Consider the following 14,988-nt stretch of genomic DNA (forward strand, 5'->3'; position numbering starts at 1 on the left):
AATATGCTACATAATGTATTTCCTCCAAGCTAAACACTACGACAGGAATTCTCAATTTTAAGGTTTTTTAAATGAACCATTATTAACAGATTGTTAATCCCTAGTGATTTGCTACACATGGAACAAAATTAAAAATAGATTAAAAAATCCTCTTCCAATAGTTACTCTAGAAATGTTGTGATGCTACATACATGACCTTAAAGTACCCCTAAAATACCTTAGAAATATTCACTACTTTTATTCCATATTTCATTATTCATTAATAGTATTCACTCACCACGATAATCACTAAGCATTAGGCCAAGATAACTTAAGAGTGTGACACAGCTTCAGCTTCCTATCATTCCTGAATATTAATGGTAGCCAGTTGCCTAAATACCTGCCAGTTACATCCAAATAGTTCCATTAAGTCCATTTACTTAAACCACACTAATTCCACCTCTAGTTAACAGTTTCTTTATATCTGTCTCGCACTACAGCTTCAAGCTACAAATAAAATTACAGAAATAACAGACAGTAATGCATCAGAAGACAAAGGATTATAGCAATATAATGCAAAAGTGTAACTTACTTTACTCTCCAGAATTTTCATTGTCCTTTACCTGCTGAAAAGCTGGCCCAGTAAGAAATACATAAAATAGGATATACTTTAAATTATAAATTTTAACTTCCACTGTAAGCTTTCCCCTGCCTTATTCGCATATTTGGTTTTACACTCCTCCTACATGTAGTATACAAAATTAAGGGATTGATTCATCAACCTTACAACAGAAGAAACTGAATTATTCATAGCCATCTTCAGAGTAGAAGAACAGCAAGCAGTGTAGTAACAGTTTCACACACTTAGAAACTGAAACAACTCTGGGATGAAGCGATGAGCTCATTCCATGTTCGCTTGCAATTTATGCAAGGAAAAGAAGGATGATCTTTATGCCAACAACTCTTGCTGGCACTGCAAGTGAATCAATATACCAGCAACAGCACCTATCCACCAAATCAATAGGCAGCTTGGTCCAAATGGATATGTATTAAAAGGAACTAAAATGGAAAATAAAAACTGACAGAAGAAATTGAGCCAAGCAACTTGTAGCCAAAGCAAATTTATATTCTATGTAACAGTGAGAAACCTATCATATGGGCTTAAAAGAAAATTATCTGTGTAGGTGAATGGCAGCTCAAGGAGATCAAAGTGGATTGCATGAGACCAGGCTAGTGGGACCTAACAAGAAGCCAAGAGAATGTGCACATGGGAGAAAGTACACGGACATGTGGGCAAGTGGGAAAGTGGACAGGACACATAATTAAAGGTCTTATTTGTCATCCTTGTTTGGTGGTTGTAACAATCACCGAAAACCTTTCATCTAAACTGCAATATAAGGTTTCAGGCAAAGACTGCAGTCCTAGCTATAACTGACAGGTTTAACCAAAGTAATTTTACACCAAGATGGTTATTTGGTTTAATAACATCATGCAATAACATCATGTTTCTGGAATGCTGTGCACAGAGACAGCTGTCAACCAGACATGGTGGCAGAGCAAGACTCCTGCTAGTCCATATCAAAAGTTTTGAAAATCATAAACCTTCATTTGCCTACAGCAGTATCTGTTATTAGTATAAAGCAGCTTCTAAATGAGGTACTTTGGTTATTATTGGCCATAAAATAATGTCTATTAGTACTTACTATTTACATTAAGTAGCAGCAATATTAATCCATTCAGTATTTAGTTCTTCTCATGGGCTATTACCAGAGGACTGCAATACCATTTGGCCTCAAGACAGGTACGGCTGGTTTATAATACATAAAACCTGTACTCAGCAATATGGAGTCAAAAAACAAGAGGTATCAAAGTTTCTTTCCTTATCTGCAGTGCTTTCAGTAACAAAATGCTTTTTAGAATATGAAACACCTATAACTTGGGTACTGCAATACAAACCTTCCTAAATACTCCTGCAGCAGCAGGTAGATAATTTCAACCAAAAATCAGTGTTCTGAGAAGTTCCACAGACTTGCCACTGTTAGAAAAGCTAAATCAAAATACCAACTAAGAAGCAAGAGACACCAATTTGTTCTTCATAATATTACTGAACAATTAAAATAAAAAAAAGAAGGCAAGTAATCAAATGGCATTGCTATTGCTAACATTTAATATGTACCTACTTGCCTGCAGGATCAAGGCTAAAGTTGTGCTCTAAAAGGAAAAAGCTTCCCTTGGTCTGAAACAAAGACATATCTTCTGTAAATATAAGCTTATATCATACAGAGGTATCTATTGAGCAGCTGCATCAGCCATTTTACTTTAAAAGGATTATTTTTTGGAACCAAATGATGCAAAAATTTGAACACTGATAATACATTTTTAATCCAGCCACTGAGATGGTCATCACTGTGTTTGAAAATAGGAGTAAAGGTAGTAGGCTTTTGTGATTAACTTGGTAATTCTTTCCCCACTACCTTTGAGGTTTTCGAGATGTCCTTTTAAGTAAATGCTATTTATTGATTTTTGTTTTGCAATACATAAAAATATATAATTAAGGAGATATGAGCATACAGTGGATGTTACAAAAACAAAAGAAGTTAAAAGTTCTAAAGAACAGTGACCTTTAGAATCGGAAAGAAAGATAAAGGTAAAAGGTCAAAGATACACAGACGTGTCGTGCACGTTTTATTGCAGAACACTCCTTCCCCAAAGCCTTACTTGTGATAACAATTTAAAGCACTAAACTGCTATATCTTCTATCAAGAAAGATATTAAAAAACCCCACAATATTAGAATGGTATCACTGGTTTTTTTTTTTTAAACAATTAAGTCTGCAGAAAATATCCACAGGTGTCATTACTGCTGAAAATCTATGTTAGGACTGAATCCTTCTGATAAAAAGAGTTTGATAAAACAATACAGGACCTAAGATGAAAGCCAGGCAACTGGTCAAACTGACATTATCATCACAGCCTTATTTCCATCGGATTAACTTCTGTAGATTTGATAGTAGAAGAAAAAAAAAGAAAAAAAGAAATATATCAGGCTAGCATCACCTTCTGTTTGCTTCTTGTAAAAGTCTTCTTGGTTTTCTTAAACCAATTCTTTGACCAACAAGGAAAACAGAACTTTTATCTAAACTGAGTAACCATTCACTGGGCTTTGATTGAATGGTTTTCTGTAAAATCTACTTCCAGAACTGCAAGTATCTTTCAGCTTGACTTAGTTACACAAATGCCAAAACATCACTGTGATACTGGGCAACAAGCATTGTGATAATAACCACCAAGAATAACTTCCTGCACAAATCCAGTGTATTTGAAACAAAAGGATTCTTATTTAGGTTCAAATGATGTGAGCTGGTATTTCCCCTTACAAGTGTTTTTGGAACCCATCTTCCACAACAATTACGTACATCACTGGGATTAATCTGGTTACAGTACATGGTTAGAGCCATAACCAAAGGCTGCTCTCTCAATTCCAGTTGCTTCAGTGGTTTGGGAAAGAATTTACTCCTCCATACTTTATGTGGCTTTCATGCTATGGCAGAAAACAAACAAACAAACAAATGATACCACTAATATTTTCTCATCTTTACAAAAGCCTCACTCAAAAAAGATGAAGTTCTATAACAAAAAACTGGATGCTGACTACCTGGACAAAAATGGGATATCATCAATGCTTTGGACAATAGCTGCAGGCAGAACTGTGCTTGTGCTTTTGCACTGTGGGAGACAGGGTGCTGGAAATGTATCATTCATAAGTTTACTGATCTACCCCATATAAGTAATCTACAAGTGCTAGGAAAATGTCTTTCCCTCTCCACCACAAGTGGATATGTTAGCAGTAGACTTTAACAGAAGCTGCCCTTCCTCTTGCATTTAAGACAAGTGGGATATTTTTCATTTGTCAGCAACACTAAACAATTCAAGTTTGCTGTCTATTAACTAAAAAAAAAACAAGCCACCCACTCAAAGAAGTCATCACTGCATCAAGACGTTCCAAGGCTGTTCAAAACTACAGACTACACAAGGAGGTCCAGAAGAAGCTGGATGATATACAAGCCACAAGACACATTTAGACCAATAGCTCAATTAGGACTTCATCACTGTTTATACAGGATTCCTCCAGAAGAGCAAAAATTTAACCTTCCTCCAAACAGAAACAGCAGCAAGCACTTTTTGTCAGGACCAAACCTATGGCACCAGACCTGACCTATTCTCTCCCCACCCCAAACCACACATGCACAATTTATCTGTTCCTGTACCATGCAGCCACATCCCTTCTGTGGTATCATTAGTGTATTTCTGTGAGGTTCAAAGCAATCTGATATACTAAATAGCCAATCTCAGTACTTTCAAATCTCAGGAAGATGAAAGCTGGCTTTACACAACACTTCTATAAATCTAAAGTCTCAAAAGGAAGGTTTGCAACACATGCTTCTGATGTGAGCATTGTAATTTAAGCAAAAGCCTTGACAGACGTTAACTACATGGCAGCACTGACTTTTATACTCAAATCTAGAATTTCTGGTCTTGAAAAGGCAAAGCAACTTCAAGATTATTTTATTATTTCCCTATTGCACACACCCCAAGAATACATTTCTGCCTTAACTGTAAAAGATATGCTCTTCTATCTAGAAGTTGAGAGGTTTCAGATTTTTTAAGAGATCAAGCTCCCTTAAGGAAATATAACCTTCAGACTTGGGCCAAACTGTCTCTGTGCACTGCTCAGTAGCATTACAGAGATCACAGATGGGTCACTGCACACTTGCTCCTTATTGTGGCTACAGAAGCAACGAAGCTACCAATGTCGTCACAGAACTGCATGAACGTCAGCCAAGCAAATGCTCTTTCACAGGTATTACAGCTAAGGAGTAAAGTTGTTAATTTACCAGGGCACTGCAGGGAACCAAGAGAAAAAATTCAGAAAAATTCAGTGAGTGAGAACTTCAGTGAATCTTCTGGAAACAAAAAGAACATTTTCAAGTCTTTTGGCGTTTACCCAAGAAAAAAATAAGATATCAGACATATAGGAAATTAGCATTAGGTTTTTAATATATAAGCCTTTACATTTCAATGGTTTAGATAGATGTTAGTTTAGCAAACTGGTTAGGCTTTAACAGGGAACAGGTGACACTGAGTAACTATCAACACAGCTGACTGAGCCAAAGGTGCCTTTTAGATGCAAATTTCCTTATTTGAAAGAGGTAACTTTTCTCTCAGACTTGAAGGCAGCAATGCACTTAGACTAGGTTTTACAAGTAATTTGACTATATATACTTCAAAGAACTGTAGATCACAATTTCTATCCTACTATGCCCAGAAAAGTTAATCATCACAATGGAACAAAATGTGAATAAAGTGCATTAATTACCAGAAGCATTCATTTATATGGCCTGTACACTTTTTCATGGTAATGAAAAAAAATGTCTGAAAACACCTCGAGTAGATTTAAAAAAACTCAAGGTGCATTGTAACAAGTCATCTTGGGTCTCCCTCTACTGTCTAAGTCACAGGGTGTAACAGCACTGGACAGTAGTGTAACCCCTGATAAACACCCTCTTGTACCTGTATTCTCAGTAAAGGGGCATCATTTTCCTCACTGTTTTTGTCAGAGGCAGTAACTCAGTTATGATCTGTACTGTGCTATTATGACGATTGCTGTGTACCTTCACTCAGATGCCTTTACTTCAATAACTTCTACAAGTGTTTTTATTACTTGCAGTACTACACAGTCCTGCCCACCCTAACTCTTCCATCCTGTGCTGTGGGAGAAAGTCCAGCCAAGTATGTGCAGTCTTCACATCTTAACACACACCAGCAGATCACCTGGAGAAAAGCACCTTTCTTCAGAGAGAAGCTGGTATTCCAGATGATCAGTCTTACCACCCAACTATGTTGACAGAACCAACCCTACAAAAACGTGCAAGAACCATAAAATTTCAAGTTGTGTAACTTCCAAAGCTCCTGGATTATGAAGATGTAAGGATGGAAACTAAAGATGGTTTATCTCTTTACCCATTTGTCTTCCTCCAGAAGCTGCTTCAAGCTGAAGTAAAACTATAAATTGCTTTTTTTCTGCAATATAATGCTGAAAATAGCAGAGATTTAAGAAATGGTCACCTCATAGTTTACTTAATACCTTGTGTACTGGAACTGTAATCCTGTTTGCAAATCCAGGGTTTTTTCTGCCTGACACACGTTGCAAATTCTATACTTGATCTTTACTAGAACAGAAACAACAGGACTGACAGTGTACACACGGCCAATGTGGCTACTAGCACACTAGCATAATTTTTACCACATATCCACGTGAACCGCCAAACAAAGGTAAAATCACAGCAGTCTTCAAAAAAGTATTTTAAAAAACACAAGCGAGAAGTTTTCATATAGAACAGAAGTGGTAGTGTCAATGTTAGCACTCTTATCTCTTTCAGAACAGCTCTTTTTAGTGCCCCAACACACAAATGAGCTGGGTACTGAAGTAGCTCTGAACAGTGTCTTGTAACCTGCCCTTACTGGATGTCAATTATTACACTTCACAGAAAACTACTATGTGTGACTTGTGACTCCAGTGCCACGCACACACATGGGAACCTTACACTCTGTAAAAACATGAAAGAGGAAAATTAGGGGTAAAATAAATTATGATTAATGCAGTGAGATGAAAAAAACACAGGGAACTTTGTATCCATTCCATGTCAAAGTACTGATTGTATTCAGCTAATGATTTCACTAACTCCAGATTTTACTTGCTTGTGTCAGGAAGTACACAGAATATAAATAATCTGCTACTGTAGTATTGGACATATGACAGGAAATGAGTAAACATATATGGGTTTTGTTCTTCCCATAAATTTCACAGTAAAACCTGTTTATATGAGTTTAACTTTAAAAGATTTTTAAAATAGTAGATAAAGCAGAAAACCAAAAAAGCTATTAAACATGTGATGTATTATCTTTCTCCAGAGATCAGTAACCTTTACAACAGACCAGGAAGAATTTTAACAAGCAGTACACTTTGTTCTGTCTTAGCTCATGTTCTGAGTTACCTGACATTGCATTGCAAGAACTATACTGATGTTAACACCACATATATCTATATATATATAAAACCTTTATCTTGCAGGTAAAACTAATATATCATCCAAAAGAATGGCAGCTTAGGAGCCATGCACACACAGAAAGCATTAAGTGAAATATGGCAACATTTCATGTTAACCATTATGAAACACTGGAGCAGAAGAAAAATTTGAGATAAATAAAACACATAAAACCAAACCACTAAGATATCATATTTGTCAGACAAATCTAAAAAGCAACAAATGGAGATTCAGTTTATATTATTGAAATCTGATTAAAAAATGATTGAAGGCATCTTCCCCAAAATAAGGTTAGTATTCATTGAGTAAATACATTCAGAGACAAGTGAGAATTAAGATATTAACGTGTTTTTCTCATGTCACTTGTAGGACATTACAATATATTATACAATATATTATGAACTGCAGCTGCCAAGGGAAAAAACATGCAGAAACCTAAACAGTCTGACCACAGTGAGAAAAAATTAATAAGAGTATGGATAGAGAGTTTCACAAAATAAGCAAGTGCAAGAATTCCATTTGATGAAGCTGCATCCAAAGCAATGTCCATTTAAATTGCATTCCTCATTAAAAAAGGCAAATATAGAAGAGGGAAGAGGTAACATCATAAGAATTAAGAACTGTGTAGTAATATTGTGCAGCTTTTAACTCCTTTACACATTATGATGTTACTCAATGCTCCTTTCTCAATATGGCAAACAAAGAAGTGTTACTTTTCCAGCTCTAAAGGAAGTTAAAATTCTAATCCCAAATGGGAATCAACTGTCAAGTCCCTTTACCTATGCTTATCCCTTTAACTTGGAAAACACAGTGTTTAAAAAATAAGTAGTTATATTTTATATCCAGACAATTTTAAAGTATAGAAAACCTCACTCCTGCAGCCAACAGAAGTATTTTAGAAAGAGGTAGGGAACCCTACTTGAATAGATCAAACCCCACTCTTTCAAATTCTCCATTGCTCATCTTACATAAATCAAAATACAGTTCAGTGTGGACTGAAGCCATTCCAATTTAAAATTATTTAGGGTTTTCCACATTACATTAGATTTCCAATGCAGTTCCAGGCTCCATGACAGAAATTTGCCACCAGGCTTCGCATTAATAACAGTATTCATGATACTTCAAGGGTAGTCCTATCCTATTATCCTAAAAAGGAAATACTGACTTCTCAGGTCAAGAACTAGATGCCAAGAGCTGAACCACTGGAAGAAAGCTTGTCATTAATCTTTAGGACTAACAGTGCTTTACAGGAATTGATGCAGTGAGAGGTTTGATCTTGACTGATCTGTAGGAAGCTGGGGAACAGCCCCACTGCAATGTCCATGGTCTCAACAAGTCAACTAGAATTAGCAGTCCATGCAGTTACAGATCAGATAAAGTCACCTTTGTCCATCTCATCTCAATTTTATGTTCTTTTATGGTCTAGGGTGGCAACACAGAAATAAAACCCAACAACAACAAAACCAAGTGTAGACAAAGCTCAAGAGAATACATTGCTTTAAACAAGCTGATCTGACATTCTCAGCAAAAATGCACAATCATATCTAGACTGGCATGTTCCCAAAGAACTCGTGCCAACTGCAGTATTTATTTCCTTTGTTTGTAGAGTAATTCCACCTTACTTGGCACTTTAGAAATTTTTATAACCAAATATAGCCACAGGTCAAGTTATATCACCTACTCTTCACCTGCCATTACCCCACTTGCAGGATAAAGATTTGCTGAAAGTCTGATTTCTTTTCAGACACGTGAAGCATATAGTATGAAAGTAATTGAAATTAAATCTGCTGGCAAAACACAGAAATAATATATTTGACAATCATTCCTTTTATCCAAACAAACACATTAAAGTAGCTATGGATGCAGCTACAGATATTGTCATTTCAACAGAGTTTCTGCCCATTTCTCTAACACTAATTTCTATGGATTCTTTTAATCCAACAGAACCAGGAAAAGCCTATATAACTTCTATTTTTCATCATCTTCAACATAAAATTAATGAACTGTAGTTCCATTAGAGCTCAGTGTTTCTGTTCCTAAGAAGGAGAAAAATGAGTAAATTGAATATGGTCTGATAAAGAATAAACATTCAAGACAAGAATAATTTTACTTATCACTGTGGAAAATAATCTAAGACTTTCCTGTATTTCTTAAGAAAGCCCAAATCTGACAGGAAAGAAAAACTGTATTAGTTTATTAGAAAAGCAAATTCCAGAAGTTTCTCCTTGAAAATAAATACTGTCTGTGCTCTGTAATTTGTGGCCTATATTCATTCAGACGTGAGGACCACACAAGTTTGCACAACCAGCTCGGTTCCAAACAACACTTTATGCATTTGTCCTTCCCATACTTTTAAGAAGTGGGAGAAAATTATCATCATCTGTTTTTCTCATGGGAACTGAGGGAATGAAAGGTTAAGTAATGTCCTTTGGCTTGCACAGTAAATTGAAACAAATGGAGACGTCACTGAGTGAATCTTACATACTCATCCCTTGAACATTGCACTGTCGTTCCCCAGTCCATAATCCTTCGCATTTTTGATGAGTCACAAAACTATCCTTTTCAGCTTACCTACTGAAGCTTCTAACATTCATCATCCTCGGTTATCCCATTCCTATATCTGCAATTTTCTCTCTCTTCCCACAACACCAGATTTATTGTCCTCCTCTGCTTTCGTTCCTTACTTGAGGTCTCCTGCATGAATGACACCAGCACAAAATAATCAAATGAATCAAAGTTGGGATTAACACAGGGCATCTGATGTTACTTCTTTTTGGTTTAGTTCTTAAACCTCATACACTATTTGAAAGCGGTTCTCTCGTATCTTATATACTGTTCAGAACATACCCACACAGTTAAGCCTTAGTTTTCAAAATGTTACGAGTTACTTTAAGTCCTGAGGCAGTGAGGTATATTCTGTTGTGACGTCAGAACACACCCTGGGAAAAAAAAAAAAGATGAGTACAGTGTTTTGCCAAATAACAGAACTTTTTTTTTTTTTTTTTAGTTAACAGGTCCATTAATTTCTTCGACTTAAAATAACCTTCACAGAATTAGCGATGTAATAAACAAGAATAAATTACACCTATAACTAAATAACATTAATGGACTTGCACTACAAGTCTGGGTTCACTGGTAGGTGAGGCATTAAGTGTATTGGGAGAACAGAACAGTGAAGGAGACTGGTTTCTTTTTTCCTCCTCCGCCTCTATTACTTTCATGAGGGTTTTGTCACATGAGGAAGATGCTCAGTTTCCACTTACACAGCCCAGTGTTACATTTATTTATGTAACTGACAATGATAATGTAGCCTTTAAACCTGGGATGAACACAAAGCATCCTCTATTCAAGAAAATTGATCTCTAATGATAACTGAACAATCTAAAAGCACACATTATTTAGACTTGCTAGGTAATGTTGCTTTACTAAATTAAAGAAAAGCACACGGCTTATCTGAAAACTGATAAGACAAAAGAAATCAGAGGCTTTTACAAATTCCATGGTGAATTTAATTCATGTAGTCAGAAGACCACAATAAATTACTCCTTCTGAAATCAGAAAATCTGTTACCAATTATATGCAAAGACTCTACCTTACCAGTATTTCAAAATAAACTTAACTTCAACCTACTGACCTCCAAAGGAAAGAACAGAAGAGATAAAATAGAACAGATAAATTAGACGTTATCTTGCTAACACTGACAAGATTATTCAACAAATAATAATCAAGAAAAATTTGAGCAGCACAAAACCTTCAGCTTGTTAGCTAAAAGAAATGTTTATCTAAGTCCGATTCTAAGGTGGTACTGAGGGTTTAGAGCAGGAATTTCAAACTGTCCTCATGTCATTTCTGGATGTTGGCACCAGACAACACGTGGCCCATCCCAGCCTTACTCCTTAAGGTGTCCACTGCTCCCACACCAGCACCAGGTAACAATGACAGCCACAATGCCTCTAGAAAACATTCCAGGATGCACAGATTTTGTCTGTGCAGGTTTTGCCACAACTTCATAAAGTGGCACTGATGTCTGGCACTGCATGACCACACATCTTACAGGATTGATATATGGGCACCTAAGCACCACATGTAACTTAATTTACACAGGATATTATTAACAAACCAAGCCCTTTATCTAGAAGACAAAACAAAAGGACAGAAAAATGTTTACCTTTTTTGAAATACAGCGCTTTCAAAAAAATGTTCAGGTGTGCTCAAGACAGGACAATTTAATTAAAACAGAAATTATTTCTTATTCTGACCTATTTTCCCATTCTGAGATTCCTCTGGGATAAGCTATACAACAGTGACATTTTGGGTTGGATCTCTACGTCCAGTGGGCACCATGAACAATCTTGAGGTCTGTGAAAGGTGACTAAGAAAAGATATCACATACATATTTTTACATCCAGTATAACCAGTGATTTTTTTTCTTTTTTTTTTTAGGCAATCCATAATGTGTTGAAAAATATCAGCCAATGTACTCCTGGACTTTTCTGATAAACAATGCCAATTTCAACTGTACTAACAAACTTAAGTGGCAGTTCTTAATTCTTTGTATCTGGGCTTACCCACCAAAATACTTCACAAAGGATTCAGCATTCAAACGTATTTTAACAATACTGATTTCCATAACCACACTTCCAAAGTGAAAGAGGCTAAAGTTGATTTTGTTAATAGAAATGCAAACAAAAGCACTACAGGGGACTAGTATTCTCCAGTTCATAAGAGCTTTAATGTTTGTTATTTAAACAACACACACCACATTTATGTCAACAACTTCTGATTGTCAATTGAGTATTAAAGCAAGGAAAAACTGGTTTGCAGTCTCTGATGCTGTGATTCCAGGCTGGTGAGATCTCAGGTGTAATTTTCAGCCAGACAGCCAAGGACACCAAGAGTTGCAAAAAACCATCCATTTCAATTGCAAACGTTACCTTCAAACAATTCTTAGTTCACTCCTGGCAAACTACTTTACACTCTCTGTTGTTTGCTGTGTTGAGTCAAATAGACAGCAATTCTCTAAAAAACATAATTTCCAGGAAATAAAATGATTAAAGAACTTTCTTCCCCTCCTAACATTATCCAAGGGAACAAAGGTGGCATGCTCACAGTGCATCTGTGGAAGTTTTTATGCCTGTGTATCTGACAACTTTCCCATTACTAGCTTTTTCATCAGCTCATTTCAAACCCATTTAACAGCTAGATGGGAATCTCAAATATATAGGGGTTTGGCATCATGCCCTCTTTTAGATTAGGAATGAGGAAATACCAAGCAAAAGCTAAAGATGATTTCACAATGACACAAAGCAGCTACTTGAACACAGTCTCACTGATACAGGAACCGAGAAAGGACAAGACTTCACACTGATCCACAAAAGCCTCTACCATTTCATGAAGGGCCATGTTGATGGAAAGGTCACTGAAATCAGATTATTTGGTTACTGACTTCAGTAAGCTTCAGGTCAGACCCACAGTCTCCATGGAAAGTTACTTTTTGCCCTACCCATCTGAAAACCACAAGCAGCACTAACAGAAAATAAGTGTTATTAAAAAGCATATTTATTATCTGTCAATAGTTATTAGCAATATATTGACAGTAACAGAACTGAAATATGGCACTGAGAATTTCTGCATATCTATAGACTGTCTGAGCAGGAGATGAGGACATTATCTCTGTATACATGAAGAGCTTTTTATATCTGCTCTGTCACGGAGCTGAAGTAACCAGTTGGCAACATCAGTCATCATGCACAGCAGCTATATAAACAGATGGAGACAGAAGGTCTTTAAAGGTAATAAACACAAGCACCAACATTTTTCATGGCAATCAAAAATATGTACTCATGAGGTAGTTAGCAGAATTCATTTAATGTTTTGATGCATGTAGCAGAATTATTAACATGTTAAAAGCTCAGAAAACTGCTCTCTGACACTTGTTCTGAACCACTGGTAGACTAGTCCACTACTGGGGGTTTTTCAAGTACCTTTCACTGAGAGAATTAGGAATTCCTATCAAATTCACACTCCAGAAAACAGGCTAATAAACCTACTGCCACAATTCTGAAATAAGAATGATATCTTGTTGCAGAAGTATTGGAAAAGTAAAAAAAACTTATGATTGATTAAATAATAAATCCAAATATTATTTTGCTCAGCTACAGATTATTTTTGTAGCAATACCTCAAGTAAAAAAACAAAACTCACTTTAGCCTAGTCCTTACTAGGCTAAACCTAAAAGCTTCCTACTTTACTTGTACAATTATGAGTTTCACTCCCTACTTTTACAGTGCCATAGACAAGCAAAAAAGTTACTATTTACATATGATGTTAGCAGCTTATACTTGATCAATTTAATGCAACATAATACATAAAAATGTTAAATAATCAGACCACAAATACCTAAGCATCTGCTAAACAACACAAAATATTGAAAGGTTTAAAGTCTTTATCTCAACAGGAAGTAATGTAAATACCTCTTCTCTAATTTTGCAGTATTACAGAAAGCACATCTCAAATTTGCAGCATGTGGAAATCTAACTGTCATGGGTTCATGCCTGTAAAAGAACCAAATTTAGGTTCTTTTTTTTTTTTCTCAAGGCAAAGGGAGCAAATGAAGAAAACCTGCAAGACTGCTCTCCAGCTTTGATGTGGCTGAACATAGCTGAAGCTATTTATAGAGGAAAGAAAAGTCTCTAAACCCATAGATCTAAGTATTGATAAGTTATGCTATCAGTAAAAAGGCTTTTAAAAAGCTTTAGTGCCTAATTGGTTGTAAACAGGTGATGGAAATGAAGATTTCTAGTCAAGTGTTCATTTGGTAAAAGTGCTTATATAGACAGTCACAAATCAAAGAAATCTGCTGGGATTCACCTAATTCATGTCCTGCCTGTAACAGCATCTCACAGAGCCAGCCCTCTAGCCAGAAAACTGTCCCACACACCTCATTTTCCTCCTGCTATATCAGATGCTGGTTTGGCATAAAAAGGGAAGAATATTACCAAGAAATGTGGCACTTAAGAGTATAACAACTTATTCACAAACTTGGAATTAAAATTAAGCTCAGATTACATTAATAATTCATTAGCTTCTTTAGGCTGTAGTATATTTGTTTTATAAAGCAATACATCTTTAAAAGAACAAATGCTGTACCACCATTACCCACTATTACTCTGAAGACTGAATGCTGGTACATTTTCCTGCAGATGAAGAAACTGCCATCTCTGTTTACACATGCCATGCCAAAACCAATTATACACAAAGTTTTACTTTAAAGCATTGTGAAGGCAGAAAATATAGCCCATGAAACTCGAGAATATCTCAAGCTAAAGATCTGGAAAATGATCACATTGCTATTTGGTACTATTTTAGCTCACTTTCCCACAATATGCAGTCAGGTCCAATGCAGGAGGATTTCTGTGAGGTCCTACACACTTGCTGCTCACCTGCATGCCCTCTATTTAACAGAAACACAGGATCTCAGCCAAGAGATGTGTGATCAGCACTACAGTTAATATTCCTGTCAGATCATATCCTCCCATTCTCACAGGAACTATTATGCAACTGTCCAGAGATCTGTTGACTCAGAGGATGAACAGTTTCTGCAGCAGTTTGGGATAGGACAATAAACCCAGCTCTCACCTATTTAGTTATACTACCAAGGTCTACACAAAGCTATACAGCATAACACTTGTCTCCAAGAAAAACAAAACATTTTTTTGCAATTTCAGGTGAAATGAGGAAGGGAAACCGAGGCAATAGGTTTCAAAGGCAATTCAAAAGTGAACAAGAACTTGCTTCAATTTGTATAATATTCTAAATCATCCCACTGGGCTAGAACCTCAGATTTACAACTTGCCCAGTTATTTCTGGAATCAATAGGGCAAAAAAAGTCTTTGTATGTAAGT

General features: G+C 36.2%; 1 protein-coding gene across 1 annotated transcript in view; it reads right to left on the reverse strand.

Annotated features, from left to right (window-relative positions):
* SHLD2 (shieldin complex subunit 2) overlaps positions 1–11,490 on the reverse strand; it is a 30,433-nt gene extending 18,943 nt beyond the window's left edge. The window contains 1 exon segment of the mRNA XM_050340070.1: positions 9,656–11,490. The gene's annotated coding sequence lies outside the window, so the exon portion shown is untranslated.
* Between the last annotated feature and the right edge of the window lie 3,498 nt (positions 11,491–14,988).

The sequence above is a fragment of the Myiozetetes cayanensis genome, unplaced genomic scaffold (assembly GCF_022539395.1).
Source record: "Myiozetetes cayanensis isolate MyiCay16 unplaced genomic scaffold, myiCay2020 scf10, whole genome shotgun sequence".
Taxonomy (NCBI): Eukaryota; Metazoa; Chordata; class Aves; order Passeriformes; family Tyrannidae; genus Myiozetetes; species Myiozetetes cayanensis.